General features: G+C 42.8%; 1 protein-coding gene and 1 pseudogene across 1 annotated transcript in view; both read right to left on the bottom strand.

The window, feature by feature from the left end:
• Positions 1-8,718: 8,718 nt before the first annotated feature.
• On the bottom strand, positions 8,719-10,957 carry LOC132426292 (lysophospholipase-like protein 1 pseudogene; annotated as a pseudogene).
• A 938-nt stretch (positions 10,958-11,895) lies between these two features.
• The window catches only part of RELL1 (RELT like 1), a 62,735-nt gene continuing 57,709 nt past the window's right edge, over positions 11,896-16,921 (bottom strand). Inside the window, exon 7 of the mRNA XM_060012717.1 lies at positions 11,896-14,197. The gene's annotated coding sequence lies outside the window, so the exon portion shown is untranslated. The remainder of the gene's footprint in view (positions 14,198-16,921) is intronic.

The following is a 16,921-nucleotide window of genomic DNA, read 5'->3' as shown; positions in this document are numbered from 1 at the left end:
TTGTTATAACTGTCAAAGCAGATCCGCAAGGGATTAAAGAGGATATCAGGTTCTCAGCACACACCCATTTGTCCATGTTCAGTAACTTTTAGCCAGTCACCGTTTTCCTCTTTCTGTCTTCCTCTGCCCTGACCCTAAGGGCAAGATTATCTCTTTTCCTCTTTTTTTTTTCTTTAAATTGAGGTATAGTTGATGTACAGTATTATATAAGTTTTATTTGTACAGCATAGTGATTTTTAAAGGTTATACTCCATTTATAGTTATTATAAGATATTGGCTGTATTCCCTGTGTTGTGCATTACCTCCTTGTAGCTTATTTATTTCATACGTAGTAGTCTGTATCTCTTGATCCCCAAGGCCTACCTTGCCCGCCTGTTCCCCCACCCATTCTCATCTTAACTCTTCATCAGTATCTCCCAGCAGGAGGCCTTAGGAAGACGGAAGGAAGCACCAAATGCAAGTACATGAGTACAGATCTGACTTCCTTAGTTTTGTCCTCTGTGTGCAGTCACAGGAATGTGGCCTCTGCTCTTGAACTTGGACTTTATTCTTCATCAAGGGGACTTCTATTTGTACAATGAGTCTTTCGATGAAAATGTGGAAATTCTTGCTTTCTGTTTATTTATTTTTTCTTCTAGAGTAAACCTCATTCCTTTTAAAACGTGCTATTTTAGAGCTGGTGATAATTAAACAGAGACAAGCTGACATTTATTTTTCACGGTAAACGCTTTCTCTGTTAACTTACAGAAATAAGTTGCTCATTTATTTATGTACTAAATTTATAAGTTCCTCCAATGTATTAGGTTATAGTAGACATATAACAGGCTGACTTTTGAAGCACTCTCAGCCACTCTAAGAAACAACATGCTAGGCACATCTATTAAATATGCTTGGAGTTGACCATTAGCAATTTTTTTTTCAACTAAAGTGACTATGATAAACAAGCACCTTTTGCCTAGATCTAGGATGGTGTGCGGCACAGGTGAGACATTATTTGTTGAATGAAAGACTAAAAGCTTTTCACATGTAGTGGAGGAGAAGTCATGCAGCTGATTAAGATTCCGAGTGCTAACTGTGAGATTGGAATATGTTGTGATAAAGGTATAAATGCAGGGCTGTGGAAGCACAGTCTAGATGAATATGAGAGAAAAGAAATTACATGTATTGGTCACGCGTTTCACTCCGGCGGCCCTGCTCCGTTTGAATAAGGAGGCTGCCTGGTGGTCTGTGGTAAGATGGGCACAGAGTGGAATTGAGTAGCCAGTGGAGGTTTGGTCTGCATCACGAGGTCATGCTACCCCGAGGAGCTTACTCCCAAACTGAGACAACAACCTTAAGGAAACCAATGTTTGGGGCCAAGCAGTGGGAAACTTGGCTCACCACATTTTTCAGTCATCTTGAACTCAATCTTTCAAATCCTGGAGGGGAAAGAAGGAAAGGGTGTGTATTTGTGACATGAGACTCAGATGTCACTTTTCTCTTGGCGCCTCACGGTAGAAAAATACATGGGGGTTGGCTCCACGATTAACCCCTGCAGCCATGCGTGGCGACCTCCAGGACTTCGGAGATTCTGACCACACAGCATGGGCCGGGCACTCACACTCGTGCCCCTCTTCAGCCCTCATCAACCTGGGGTGGAATCAGCCTGTGCCTCTTGCTCATTGTATGACCTTGGGTTTAAGTTTCTTAACTTTCCTGAGCCTGAGTTTCCTCAACTGTAAAATGGGGATCCTTCCTACATCCCAAGTGGAAGGCAGACATTCTCAAATTTCAGGGTGCTTGTTTTATAAAAGCAGGTTTCTGGGTCTCAGCTCTTAGAGACTTGGATTCAGCAGGTCTTGGGTGGGGCCCCAGCATTTGCATAGTTGTTGTGGGTGTTTCTCCAGCCACACTTGGAGAAACTCTGAGACTAGAGCAGGACTTGCCACACCTTTTTGATCTTGCACCAGTTATCAGTAACAAATGTCCACTCCTACCCCTAATAGAAGTATGTTTACAAATAAATGTACCGGTCCTCTTGTACTATGTCATATACTTTGTAGAGCAGTATTAACATAACAGATATCAATCCGGGTTTTAATATTTTCTTCCCATACCCCTGGGTTATGTGAAACCTACTTTGAAAACCACCGATTTAGAAGCTCAGATGAACTATCTATAAAAGCACTCTAAATAGACAAAACCAGACTAAGATTTTCGACAAGATACATGGCCTATATATGCATGTGAGCCATACACTTAGAATACAAGCAAACGTGAAAATACCTCCCCAATACCACTCATCGCTACCGTTCACCCTCATCTCACACTTCGAGCTTGATTTTTTAAGAGACTTCTGTATTTTCGGCTTTTAAGCATTTTGGAATAGTTAATACAAAACAAGGGTAAACTATGACCCAGAGAGCAGAAGATAGACAAAGAATTTTACTCATTTCCCTTATCAAATCTACACATTCCCAACTCACATAAGTGAGACAGTTGGAGGACAGGCTGATTAGAATATTTGTTTAGTGGGGCTCTTGCTGTTTTGAAAACAAAGCCATAAAGTTTTCTCTTGACATCCGTTACCAACCTTAGAAGAAAATCCCACAAAAATAATTTCATTTCCAGGTTCTACTCATCCTTTTTCATTCTCCAAAGTAGCTCCAAAGCTATCAAGATTGGTACATATCAACTTCGGTCCTCGTATAAACAAGGGAAGATTTTTACAGGCCAAGGAGAGTTGCTGGTCTCTTCTCATGAACTAATGTGCTCTCCCTGTCTTAAATGTTCATGCCTAGAACAGAATCAAAAGTTTTGAATTACCCATTTATGAAGCCATGTGATCATAGGCCCTAAGATTTTCATGATGTCAGCCATTGTCCAGGAGACAAACCAAGAACTGTACAGTATTTAAATTAAAAGTTCATAGAGATGGACTTCCCTGGTGGCTCAGTGGTTAAGAATCCACCTTCCAATGCAGGGGACACGGGTTCGAGCCCTGGTCTGGGAAGATCCCACATGCTATGGAGCAATTAAGCCCGTGCACCACAACTACTGAGCCTGCGTTCTAGAGCCCGTGAGCCACAACTACTGAAGCCCACACCCCTAGAGCCCATTCTCTGCAACAAGAGAAGCCACCACAATGAGAAGCCCGCACATCGCAACGAAGAGTAGCCCCCGCTCGCCACAGCTAGAGAAAGCCCGCATGCAGCAACGAAGACCCAATGCAGCCAGAAATAAATTAAATAAATTAATTTTAAAAAAAGAAATAGACTAAAATTATTTTTTAAAATTTATAGAGAAAAATTTTATAACAAGAAAAACATATCTGCAGACACTTTCAAAATAATTTGCCAAACAATACAGTTATTGATATAGAAATTTTATTCAGTAATAACTAGTGAGAGACAGCAAGTTACTTTTTTTTGTTGTTTTTTGGGGTTTTTTTTTTTGCGGTACGCGGGCCTCTCACTGTTGTGGCCTCTCCTATTGCGGAGCACAGGCTCCGGACACACAGGCTCAGCGGCCATGGCTCACGGGCCCAGCCGCTCCGCGGCATGTGGGATCTTCCCGGACCGGGGCACGAACCCACATCCCCTGCATCGGCAGGCGGACTCTCAACCACTGCGCCACCAGGGAAGCCCTGTTTTTGTTTTTTTTTTATAGGTGCAAATATAGCTTAACTTTTTTTAAAACTACCACTTGTTAAGCATTTAGTACAGTTTCAGTTCTGCATAAGCATCATCTTCCTTAAGTCCCCCATGACCCTATAAGTTGTAGGTATGATTATCCCTATTTCACAGATGAGGAAATGGAGGCTCAAAAAGCTATCTAATTCATCCATGGTCACACAGACAGTCAGTGGCAGAATCTCAACTGAACTCAGTTTGAACAACAAGCTTCCTTTTAAGGAATAGGTAATACAGCCTCTCTGTGGAGACAGCCATGTTGCCATCAGAAAAAAGGAAGGGCTGAATCAAAATGTGGAATTTCTAAGAAAAAAAGCCTTTGGTCTCCATTATTGCAGGGAATTCAGCAATCACAACAATCAAGTGAATTCTGAGATCTGAAAGTTGGGGGAACTTTAAACCAAGGTGGTGGAGCTAAGAACAATCCAGGGCTTCCCTGGTGGTGCAGTGGTTGAGAGTCCGCCTGCCGATGCAGGGGACACGGGTTCGTGCCCCGGGCCGGGAGGATCCCACATGCCGCAGAGCGGCTGGGCCCGTGAGCCATGGCCGCTGAGCCTGCGAGTCCGGAGCCTGTGCTCCGCAATGGGAGAGGCCACAGCAGTGAGAGGCCCGCATACCGCCAAAAAAAAAAGAAATCCAATATTGGAAAAGTAAACTTACATGTATTGTCAATTGGGAAAGAAAGGTTTTTGGTTTTTGTTTTGTTTTTTTCTTTTTCTGGTTCTGAGGAAGATTTTCATAAAGAATTGAAACGTTAGTCAAGACCTTATCTGTAAAATCTCTGAGATGGTCTCCGACCAATGATATTTGCGTTTTTACAATGATCACATGAACGGCCAGTGCAAAGTATCTTGAGATTCCTTTCCTCAGTATTGTCACCTGTAAAATGGAAGTGGTGGCTATGCCTCCCCCGAGCTGTAATGCAACTTACAGGAGACACAGAATATAAAGTGCTTAGCGCATACCCAGCACCGGGTAAATAATAAACGTTAGATGTGATTCTATCACCCAGTGAAGGTCATCTCACACTGGACCATTTTTTTATGAGTAGCATTGACACTTCCTTTTAATAACTAAATGTTGATTTCTATGACCACCAAAGCTTTCTGCACCACTTCTAATCATGTTGAATTATTTCTAACCTAGGTAAGTCCTTTTCTACCCACATTATTAACAATCATCTCAAGGTAAACATGCATCTTGGGGCACTTCAAATTTAATATTTTGTATTTTCATCATTATTATTTTTGTATTCTCATTATTATTATTATTATTTTTGTATTCTCATTGTTATTATTTATTTTCCTCATTTAACCATTGGAGGATACACAGTAATTTATGCCTAGTCACAATTCTGTCATGCTATGTCTGAAATGAATATTTGAGGCATTAAAACTAACCTATTTCTTTAATCCTGCCTTGCCACAAATACATTTTTATTAAATAAAATGCATTTTTAATGCAAGATAGAAATCTTGGGTTTGGTAGGGTTGGTTAGTTATTTCAGAGGAATTGTTTTGTTAGGTGGTTTTTTTATTTGGCCAACGTTAAGATATTCATCCATAATCAAACCCAGAAATTTTATAATTTAGGTTTCATGTTATGATTCCAAGAGCATTTTCTCTATAATTTCTCAGTTAGAATGACTTGCAAATAAAAAGAAGTCAAGTTCTTTTTAAGACTATACCACATTCATGTCTTATCCTAAGAGTGATAAGATAAAATGAGAGCCTGTACATGCAGAGAAAGAACACACCCCTTGTCTTGTAGATCCGGCTCCATTTAACATTGGAGCAATGAGATCATCCTCTCACTTAAGGTATTTGACCTGGTTCCAGAAGAATCTCAGGCCCAGACAGAATCTTAGAAGTTGCCTCTTCTACCTGATCCCTCCTACTCTCCAATCGCCCCTATCCCCACACTGGATCCATCTTGAATGTGAAGCAATTTTAATGTGGCAAAAACACCAAGAACCCACACTCAAATGGCCAAATACTCATCACTCTATCATTTATTTCACTAAAGAGGGGCTGAGTTTGGCAACTCCAAGGCAGCTCATTGAGTCAGCGCTGGCTGTGTCCGGCCCCATGCTACATGCACTACCTGCCCACGCTCTTATAATCCTGACGGCCTCCCTAAAAGGCACATATTATCTTCAGTCTAGTCTATTATCTTCAGTTAGAAGATTGGGATCTGAAAACATTAAGGTCACAGATGGCCAGAGTCATCTGAATGCCAAAGTTGTGCTCTGACAGGAGCTACAGTCTCAAGCCCTATGGCAAATCAAGGAAAGATGATGGAATGGAGGTTATCCTAAGGCAACGAAGTCCGGAGAGGGATTGCAAGAGCATTTCAGAGCAGATGCCACACCAGGGCCGGGGCCCCTGGCTGTGGATCTGAGGCAGCGCTGGGCAGCCTCAGCTGTAGGGCTGGATGTCTGATACTCCTTGTGTATCTACTTTTCTGAGAATAATTGCACCGACAGTGGGGTTTTGTGATTGTTGTCAGAAGTGATAGAAACTCAACCCAAAGGCGGTAAGACAAAAGAGGGGTGTCCTTGGAATGTTCATAAAGCTCGGAAGGGCAGCTGGACCTCAGGGTCAAATGAATCTAGGCCTTGACAACAAACCAGGACTGCCTCTCTTCCCTCTGCATGTTCCCTTCCTTTCTTCAGACCAGCTTCCTCGGCACGGCCTCGGTCACATCCAGCTGCAGTCAGGGCAGTGGGGCGCTTGGCTGGGTTCTAAGAGGGAGAAGAGTTCTCCAAAGGAGGGGGCATCATCCCAGAAGGGAGAGGCACTGGGCTGATGGAGTTTCAGCTGCCCCCTGCACACACTACCTCTTCATCCTCAACTCTTTTTTCTACCTCTGTGCTTCTGCCTCCCCAAAATTTGGACTCTCCTCTACTCTGTGATTCTTCCACGAGGCTTCTGAACTCTTACTGTGGTTCAGCAAAAGGTGTCCTGGCTCAGCTCCACACTTGGACAGAGCTGTGTGTGCTCGGCCTCTTCACAAGCCACCTTGATCAGCTGTGGTGGGACAGATACACACAGACCCTTTACCAAGCTACCAAGCTTGGCTGCTGACGATGACAGTGCACTCCATCAGGGTTGCCATGGAGACCACGGCAGGCACCATGACTTTGCCTGCATTTTCCTAGTTCTTAAAAGTCCTGAGAGATAGGTCATTTTACAGCTGAGGAAATTGCATCTCAGAAGGTAAGGTAAGGGACTTCCCTGGTGGTCCAGTGGCCTAAGACTCCGCACTCCCAATGCAGGCGGCCCGGGGTTCGATCCCAGGTCAGGGAACTAGATCCCCACATGCCGCAACTAAGAGTGTGCATTCTGCAACTAAAGATCCCGCATGCTGCAACAAAGATCCTGAAAGCCTCAACTAAGACCCAGTGCAGCCAAATAAATTTTTTTTAAAAAGAGGGTAACATAATTTCCCCAACATTGCACAGGCAGTGAGTGTCAGAGCCATGACTCAGAGCCAACAGCAAAGGCGGGGGCCACTGCTCTGAGACCGCACTGCTTCTCACAGCCACACCACTTCCATGGCAGGATTCAGGGCATGGAGGTCTCCTCCAAATTAGAACTCAATTATTTCTACCAGCATCCACACGTGCAGGGAAATAAGTTCCCAGGTGAGAAACTGGGATTTCCTATGAGAAAGACAATAGAGACCAGCTAGTAGGGTCAGAAAATAAGTTAGGAAAAATCCAAACTTCAATTTTTACTCCCATAAAATAGCTGATGATAATCTTTCATTTTTAAAGGTAGACTTTTGTTTGTTTATTCATTCATCGTGAAATCATGCCTACGTACTTTCTGAGCGCCCGGCCCTGAAAGACACACCACCACCAATAAATGGCCCAGGAGCTAAGCTTCCTGCACTTCTCGCATTCGGCCGGCAGAGGGGGCAAGTGCCAGCTCTGTGCGAGGCGGACAACCGCCCGCCTGGGCAGCAGCTGAAGCGGGTGGGCAGCGACACCAGCTGGGCGGCCACAGAATGCCGGGGACAGAGTCCCAGGTGCCCCTTCGGGTGTTTGGAGCTACCATGAGGGATCTCCAGGAAGATCTGAGAACAGTCCTGAAGAATGGTCCTGGGAGGATGAGGAATGAACAAAGGAAGCCCTGGATAGAACCTGCCCTGCAGACAAAAGGGTTCAGAGGATTTAAGAACTGGTAAGGACCTCGGGTGAAAAACGGAGTCTCCTTTGACCACAGCCAAGCCCTGAATGGTGGGACCCCACTTCCAAAGCACCAACATCCTGCTGTCCTCAGTGGGAGGGAAGGAAGTGTTCCTCCACACTTCCATTATATCAGATCATCAGGATGGAGGAAAGCTTGATATCTGGATTTGAAAAGGAAGTGCAGGAGCATACAAGGCCATGGACTGTCAATCCCCTTGACAAGTTCATCCTGGACCTGCCGGTGGAAAGCTGAATCCTAGGGAGGATCTTAGAGAGGATATCAAAAGGCTGATTGAGGGCTTCCCTAGGGCTTCCCTAGGGCTTCCCTGGTAGCGCAGTGGTTGAGAGTCCGCCTGCCGATGCAGGGGACACGGGTTCGTGCCCCGGTCCGGGAAGATCCCACATGCCACGGAGTGGCTGGGCCCGTGAGCCGTGGCCGCTGAGACTGCACGTAACAGTGAAAGGCCCGCGTACCGCAAAAAAAAAAAAAAAAAAAAAAAAAAAAAAAAAAAGGCTGATTGATTAAGAACAAAACCTGTAACCCCAAATGACCCCTTTCTACTATAAAATGAGATTTGGGGGAATTCCTAACATCCTCCCTGGTGCATATATTCTGGGTTTCCTGGTTTTCAAGAGCTGAAAATTGTAAAATCAGCTTTTCCACTTCCTTAGCATAAGCTGTTATTGATCATCTTGTTTTCAAGGCAACACACACACACACACACACACACACACACACACACACACACACACATAGAGGAAAATTCAAACTCAGAATCCAATGAGGCACCCCAAAGAGTGAAGTTTGCTGTATATAAATTTTTTTTTACTATTTTAATTATTGTTTATCAAATTAGAATTTGGCAGTAAACATCACTTTTCATAAAGACATTACTTATATATTAACAAATCAATCAATTCATTCAGTCTGGTAGCTTTGTAAGAATCCATGACTTCAGTTTTTCTAGCTCAGCTTCGCTTAACTCTTGGTAAACACTTGGGAAACTATGAAACTTTGTGCTCACTCCTAGAGATTTTAACACTGAGTTTGTCTCTTCACCCCAAGAATGAAGAACTAACTCATCTGCAGTACCATGACACTGAAATAATTCAGGAAAGACACCATCACTTTTCTGAAGAGGTTGGTAAACAGCAGATGTCTTATTCAGAAAACTAGAAAGAGCAAGTACTCCTGCCACATCTTGATGATTTCTGTATGCTAAACGCATTGCCACACACCCTCCCATAGAAAATCCTCCTACTGATACTCTGTTCTTCTTGATACCACTTTTTACTTCACCGTCAATGAAATCTGTAAGCACCTGACACATTACGTCAATTGATTCAAGGTGCTCTGGGTAGTCATTAGATATTTTAAATCTGTCAAACCATACATTGGAGAGTCCTCCTTTCAAAGAAGTATATGGCCTGGGAGGAGCTGTTAGATAACTTTTATGTGTTGGAATGTTAAATCTTGATTTAAAACTTGCTTGATCCACGTTCTCAATCCTTGTCCAGAATCACCTGAGCTGTGCAGGAAGATCAGAGGGGCGCTGTGCCTCACAGCCGGCAACCCATGCGGTGAGGCAGGCGCCCTGAACCCGACAGAGCCGCGTGACTGCCGCCACGACCCTGCTGCATATAAATTTTAAGAAATTTAACCAGGACATGAAGGAAAGATGGAATGCAGATGATGACAAATGACTCTGTGTTAAAACTGAATCACACAAGCACGCCCAAGGTGTGGGGAAAAAAGGCGCTGACCTAAGTAAATTTGGCAAACAGGCTTCTGGCTGGATTCTCTAAGGCTCACAACTAGAAGAATAAGTACACAGCATACTGCTCTAGTTGGAAACCTATTTCTCACAGGGGTATGTGTTCAAACTACTTTACATGTATGCTAGGGCTGAGACATTGTATAAAAATATTATAGATTGTAAGAGCCAGGTTTCTTTACTGTTGGAGAAAAGTCACAAAGAAGGAAAGTGGGAAGGTTAGAGGGAACCCTGTGGAGCTAAACTGGGGTCAGAGGCAGCAGTCATGACTCATGCTTTTGTTCTAAAGATAGTTACATAAATAAAGATGTGTGTATATGAATGGGTTAGTAGTGTGTGTGTGTGTGTGTGTGTGTGTATATGTGTGCCCAGAAGCAGTAACACCCCAGTATCAATGAGCACACCTAGTGCTCTGATCTCTATTTCTAAACACCATTCTCCAATAAAAGGAACCGGGGCTCCTTGATTAGTTAGTGGTGGATTCCAAGGCTAAGACTAGGAAAACAACATGAGAAGATGAGCCTGGAGCCTCTCGTGGTTCTAGAAAGTAAGAAAGGGCAAAAGGGATAAAGAGGAAGGGAGAAAGAAATAAAGAGAAGGAGCCATGTCGAAAGGACACAGGCACCAACCTGAAAGAGCCCCTCCCACAGTAAAAACAGCTGCAGGCAAGACCCACCAATGGATGGTGTAGTGGGTTGAACTGTGTCCCCTAAAAAAGTATGTTGAAGTCCTAACCCCAGGTTCCTGTGAAGGTGATCGTATTTGGAATTAGGGTCTTTGCAAATGTGATCAAGTTAAGATGAAGTCATCCTAGATTACAGTGGGTCCTATATCCAATGACTAGTGTCCCCATGAGAAGACGAGAGGACAGAGGCCCACACCCAGGGAAGACGGTCATGTGAAGACGGAGGCAGACAATTAGAGGGAAGCAGCTACACAGCATGGGACGCCAGGACTGCCAGCAACCACCAGGAGGCAGGAGGGAGCATGGGACAGGTTCTCCCTTGGGACTCAGAAGGAACCAACCCTGCAGACACCTTGATTTCAGACTTGTGGCCTCCTGAACTGTGAAAGAATAAATTTCTATCGTCTTAGGCCACCCAGTTTGTTTTTTACAGGAGCCCAAAGAAAATAATACAGGTGGTAAAATTAAAGGGTGAAGCAGAAATAGGGTATGTGCCTAATCTCAAAATATCTCCCCTCAAATACTTATTAATTACAAAGGGAAAAATAGTGACTTTACCAAAATGAAAGCTGGTGGCCACCACCTCGACTAAATGGTGGAGGTTGACATCGCTAGCGATACACACCGACATCATGGCCTCCCCCACCAGCCCCCGATACGGAGCAATGGGAAGGGCGTCCTTTGCATAATGCAAACCCTCAGTCTAGTCAGGAGAAACAGCTGGCACACTGAGATTGAAGGGCACTCTACAACATGACTGACCAGTACATGCTATAACACGTCAAGATCATGAAAAATAAGAAAAGACGGAGGGAAAATCACAGGTCACAGGAGATTTAGGAGGCCGAAACTAAATGCAGTGGGAAATCTGGAACAGAACAAGGATGGTAGTGGGATAATTGGTGAGACTGGAATAATGCTGTGACTTAATTCGTAGTATTATGCTGATGTTAATTTCTTAGTTGTTTTTTAATAAATTTATTTATTTATTTTCATTTTTGGTTGTGTTGTGTCTTTGTTGCTGCACGCAGGCTATCTCTAGTTGCGGTGAGCAGTGGCTTCTTTCGTTGCGGAGCATGGGCTCTAGGCGCACAGGCTTCAGTAGTTGTGGCGCGCAGGCTCAGTCGTTGTGGTGCACAGGCTTAGTTGCTCCGCGGCATGTGGGATTTTCCTGGACCAGGACTTGAACCCTGGTTCGAATCCCCTGCATTGGCAGGCAGATTCTTAACCACTTCGCCACCAGGGAAGCCCTAATTTCTTAGCTTTGATCATTGTTCTGCGGTTATGTAAGATGATACCATAAGGGAATGTGGGGTGAAGAGTATACAAGAACTCTTTGTACTGCTTTTGCAACTGTTCCTTACATCCAAAATTATCTCCAAATTTTAAAAATACTAATCGGGGGTGAGGATGGCATTACTATGGGGGGAAGGAGGAATCCAATGGGGAAAGTCAGCCAAATGATCACTTGACAATTCAGACGTTAAGAAATCAGGCACTGTGATATTAAGCTCGATAAATTATACCAACCACAATTGTACTTTCAGTACCCAAGGCACCAACAATTGGATCATTCAAAAACAACTCACTGTGTTTAACGTTTTTATTTTTAACTCTGCTTTGGTAGTACAAAAGTCATAGAAGTACAAACCAGACAGTTAAAAATACATTTGACACTCGGTGAAAAATTTCCTTTACAAATTTTTACATTGAGGTGGTAGCCAACTCATGTATGACATCAGAAGTTAGTCCCTCATTAGTGTTTTATACAGTAACTTTGTTGTGGGTCTCCAAGCCTTCTAAAGGAGGAAAAACACAAAAGGCCTGTAAACATCTGTTGCTTTGGGAACACTTAAAGATTCTCATTAGGTAATATAAACCAGTAAAAAGCATACATGTTGAAAATACTGAATGCTTAACTTTTGGCATATTTGGAAGCCAGTCAGACAACAACTGCTCAAGTATTAGAAAATAGTTAAAACGTACTCTTGGTATAAATACAATTTAAATATTTTGAGTATCCTCTTGCCTGTTGTATTGCTATTAAAAAAAAAAAGCGATCTGACCTGAATAAAATTATAAAATAATTAAAGCTGAAGAATATCTTACACTTTATCCCTCACCATTCCGGGGGCATAATATTTTTAAGACAAAAAAATGATTCCTCTTTATAAAACTAAAACTATTGGTCTAGACTGCACGCATATTATTTACACTAATACACACCCCCAAAATTCCTATATTGCTACTTTCTGGACCACCGGGAAATTTATTTCCATATTGCCTTCCTCGGGTCTACTGCGTGTATGCACGTACACATGTACAGCTTTTAATTAGTTGTCAGCAAAAATTCACATGAAATTGAACCTACCATTCATTTAAAAGGTTAGACATTTTTAGTCTGGTGCCAGAAAAAGAATGGATACTTTAAAGTACATTTTCGGGCTTCCCTGGTGGCGCAGTGGTTGAGAGTCTGCCTGCCCGATGCAGGGGACACGGGTTCGTGCCCCAGTCCGGGAAGATCCCACGTGCCGCGGAGCGGCTGGGCCCGTGAGCCATGGCCGCTGAGCCTGCGCGTCCGGAGCCTGTGCTCTGCAACGGAAGAGGCCACAATAGTAAGAGGCCTGCGTACCGAAAAAAAAAAAAAAAAAAAAAAAAAAAAGTACATTTTCATGGGAATCATCTTTTGGGAGTCAAATGAGAATTGTGCTTTCTTTTTGAAATAAAGGAAGTGTCAAGGCACCCTACCAACATGGAGGCAGGTCTTGAAGATTTCCCTGTACCTGGACTCCCCAACCTCTTGGCCCAGACCTCCCATAAATGTACTACTACCTTCACCTCTGGGTTCTTTGAGGTGTTTTGTAAACTGTAAAGCTTTTTTTTTTTTTTTTAAGTGGGGTATTCCACACCTACAGGGGAAAGTAACCCTCAAGAATCCTTTAAATAACAGACACTAGCTACAAGATGGAGAACAGGAAGAACACCAAGGAAAACATACCAGAGGAAGGTGTGGGTCCATCTTGCACCAGAAGTGGAGATTGTCTTGTTTTGTTTTAGCCTTGAGTTGTCAAAACAAGACTTTTTTTTTAGTGACTTTAAACCATTACCCCCTTTATTCAATGGCTAAATAAGATTTGCTTAGCTTGAGTTAAAACAAACAAACAAAAAAACAACCAAAACTCTCAATATTTTATAAGTGACCTAGGAGTGGCATGCTGGTAGCAGGTCAGTGCTGATTTCTCGTCTCTGAATCCAAAGTCTAGCATCTGGTTCCCTCTGACTCCATGATATCTTGGGGGGTCAACTGCCCAGGGTTAGACTATATCTTCAAGGAGGCTTCACCACCAAAGATTCATCTTTTATCTTTTGTAACAGTTAAACTGTAAGGGGATCGTCTTACAACCAGTAGCAAAATGAGATCTAAGGGTTGGGGGAACAGAAGCACAGGCACACAGACATGTGTGTACATACACACACACGCACACACAGACACACACACCCTGAGCATTAGCTCAGACTATACACATATAGTTCCACTGTACATAGTTAGCATACTGGAAAAATTGCAGTGTGTACACCAAGGCCACAGATGGGGGATTGGGAGGGGTGGTGGTTGGGAAGACAAAAACATGAGCTCTTTTCCTCCCTGGAAAGATAATAAATTTTTCATCAGACATTTTTAAACCAAAACTTGTTTCAAAGCAAACTGAATTCTGTATCCAGCATAGCAACAGTATTCCCTTTTAGCTTTCATCCACATGTCTGCAGACTCCACCATAGAAATTGTATAAAAGATAAAAAAATAATTCCCTAGGCAACTTTATATGTCATAAGTTTTCAGTCTCTTAGAACTCTTCAAATAAAGTCACTCCTGCAAGAGAAAATAAAAAAGGTAAAGCTTGGCAAGCATCATATCACATGTTAATCTGGCCTAAATATTTAAGAACACAGAGGAATTGTAATCCATCCTCACCCCGTCCCACCCCATCCCACTGCATTCCTTCCCCCACTACACATTTCTTCTTTGAAATCAGTCTAAGGAAATTTAAGCACGAAAATTTCCAAAGGACCTCTTTATTGAGGTTTTATAAACCAAGAAAGAACAGAACTTGAGAACCACAGTAGGCTGACAGCATCAGTCTGGTTTAATACAAGTTTCTGGGGTGACTGGTGGGCATTCTCCCTGTGAGTCCTTTAGCACTTGTTCTCAGGAACCTGTTCCTTAACTCTTCAGCTACATTCTGTCAAGTAATGAGCAACAGGGTGAACGTGGTCAGTCACAAGGAAGCCTGTACGTGTCAGGTAACGTGACTTTCCCAGGCCACACCAAGTTGAGTTAACTCTGCATCTCCATTGAGCACAGGGTGCAGCTTGGCTGGGACTTCACTGGGCAAGTAAGAACACAATGACAAAATGCTCAGTCTTCAGTCTTCATTGTACCTTCGAAGGCTCTGTATTATATTTCTAAGTTCTTCTAACAAGTGGCCCATGTCAACATCTGTGTTTACATTACAAATGAAGCCCCCTATAAACCTGCAAAATAATTTTTTATTTTTCCAAGTTTTGTGTTTGTTTTTTGTTTTTTTACAGTGGTCTCATCTACGTGACCATTATGTACCCCTTTACTTTCCTGTTTTGAAGACCCAGGATAGGATTAAAATTCCACACTTGACTGTGTATTGAAATATACAATGCAGGCAAACCTACACAAGGTTAAGGAACAAAACATTCTCTTGTCTCCCCAAATTGTGTTTCCTATAAATGCTAAACAAAAACAGAGATGAAACCAGCTTACAGAAATATGAAGAAACAGCAAAAAGTCAATAGGTTGTCTTCACTGAAGTATTACTTTGTACTTATTTTATAGCTCATCCTTCACATGTAGCCTAATATTATCCATATTATCCTTTTCTGTCACTATGTCATTTATAATAATCATAGTGTGTGTGTGTGTGTGTGTGTGTGTGTGTGTGTGTGTGTGTGTGTGTGTATATATATATATACGTGAAGGAGAGAGAGACAGAGAGGGATCTCCCAAACTAAATGGGTTGGGGAAAGGACCCTTACCCCCTTAGCTGAAAAGGAAATAAAGCATTGTCCTCGAAAACAGCAAGAACCAAGTTCTTAATTATAAATGAATAAGTAATTCCCTGCTCTGCATTGCTACAACCGAGCATGGCTAAACTACAGATTTGTACAAGAAAACTGAACAAAGTCAAGTCTGGGAATACTGTCATTTGAGAGTCGATTCATGTGGAAGACACTAGCACGGAAAAAAGTAGAAAAGCCAGAGATGGAAAAATAGAAAAATTGTCCTAAGAGAAAAAAAAAAAAGCTAAAAGATAGGAGAGAATTTTCCCAGTAAAACTTCAAACTAGGCCATTATCTAGAAAAAAGGTGTTCAACTACTTTTATGTCTCCTCTTTTTATCAGCGGCTCCCTTAGACCTGGACTGTTTTGCATCAAGGAAAACAAGAAGGTCAAGAGCAAGGGATGTCGGAATGAAATGTTTCATCACAGTAAGAGTGTTCATTCCAACATAGTAGAACTTCCCATTTAGAGTTATTTGCACAGGTTTGACCAACTTTAAGGAGTGGGCATGTAAGACCAAGGCTGGGCTACGAAGAAGGGGTCTGGAGCCAGTGGCCTGTCCCCAGACGCAGACCCCTGTGACTAGCTGTTGAACCTTGGCCTCTCTGCAGCATCCCACGTAGGGCTGTTGGGGGTTTTACATAAGATGATATATGTACAATGCTTAATACAGGGCCAAGCAGTCAGCACCCTCCTAAAAGTTAGCTCTCGTGACCATTAACAGCATCCCAGCACAGCGGCTCTCTTCCACAATAGCCTTCTGCAGCTGGTTAAAACTGTACTGCACACAATATCTTTGAAAGAGAATGTGAGAAATACAAAATGCTACCTAAAAGTCTTCACTACTAATACCAGAAACAAGGCAGAAAAAAGGAAAGTTAACCTTTTCAGGCTCTATTGAAAACTACCCAGCACTGATTCACAGTTCCGGGCTCTCTGTCTTCACACACACTTAACAAAAGGGAAGCTTTGACCAGCACAGCAGCTCTCAATTTCCAGATAAAACCTGTCTTATCTGAGTGATAATCTAGAGGAAAGAAGATACCACATTTTGCACAGCTTGTAAATTTCCAACTGCAGCCTTATTTCTGGGACTGTGTCATGGTGCATTTGACAATGTTAAATTTCTTCTCATTTCATTCTACAGCTGTGAATATGACCGTATTGATAAACAAACACATACTTTAAAATAGTATTTCTTTACCACAACACATTAATATTAAAAGGTGCCTCCTCTACAGGCACACAGCAGTCAGAAACTAGGAGCAGGCTGGCATGAACGCTAGGGAAGGCTAGCAGCGCGGACCAGAGGGAGAGAAAACACTCCACCCACCTGTTGTTCTCAGGTCACATCACCAGGGGACCCCACCATATTTAACAAGACTGATCTATCTTTTCTGAGTGGGATAGGGTGGGGAAATTTGGTGATTACTGTCTTACACAAGTGCTCAAGCTGGGAGAAATGAAGCAAAACTTCCTTACATTGAAAAGACGATTCAGAAAT

Source organism: Delphinus delphis, chromosome 5 (genome assembly GCF_949987515.2).
Source record: "Delphinus delphis chromosome 5, mDelDel1.2, whole genome shotgun sequence".
In the NCBI taxonomy this organism is placed as follows: Eukaryota; Metazoa; Chordata; class Mammalia; order Artiodactyla; family Delphinidae; genus Delphinus; species Delphinus delphis.
Note: the sequence above shows the minus strand (reverse complement) of the source record. Positions and strands in the feature narration are given on the sequence as shown.